Source organism: Penaeus monodon, chromosome 28, assembly GCF_015228065.2.
Source record: "Penaeus monodon isolate SGIC_2016 chromosome 28, NSTDA_Pmon_1, whole genome shotgun sequence".
Lineage (NCBI taxonomy): Eukaryota > Metazoa > Arthropoda > Malacostraca > Decapoda > Penaeidae > Penaeus > Penaeus monodon.
The window spans coordinates 28,781,358-28,781,767 of record NC_051413.1 but is presented as its reverse complement, the minus strand read 5'-3'; the positions used below and the strand labels follow the sequence as shown (position 1 = coordinate 28,781,767).

The 410-nt window shown below is 32.9% G+C and overlaps 1 protein-coding gene across 1 annotated transcript in view; it reads left to right on the top strand.

Annotated features, from left to right (window-relative positions):
• LOC119591474 (methyltransferase-like protein 25) overlaps positions 1-410 on the top strand; it is an 11,825-nt gene that overhangs the window by 532 nt on the left and 10,883 nt on the right. The window lies entirely within an intron of this gene.

The window sequence follows — 410 nt, the reverse complement described above, 5'->3', positions numbered from 1 at the left end:
ATACTCCCAATCCAATAATGTTTAGAAGAACCACATTCATCTAGCTTAAATATACTACCATAACCTTCCCCCTTACTCTAAGCCTGTGAACAAATATTTGAAAATCCATATGATGAAGGAGAACAGAACTTGTAAAAATCAGCTTTCAAAGGATAGATTAGAGGATATTTTCAATATCTTGTAAAAAAAATGCAATTTAATATAAAACTATATTGGAAAAATTAATGCATCAGAGGTGTAACAGCTTCAACTCGAAGTATTTGTGTAAGGAGGAGGGCTGTAGAGGGAATAATGTTGAGAAACTAATCTAAAATCAAACCATTCCAAGCATATGCCATACTTAAAGATTCTTATGATGTGTCACAGGCTGTCAGACAGGCCTGTCATATGTGTATGTGTATATGTATATA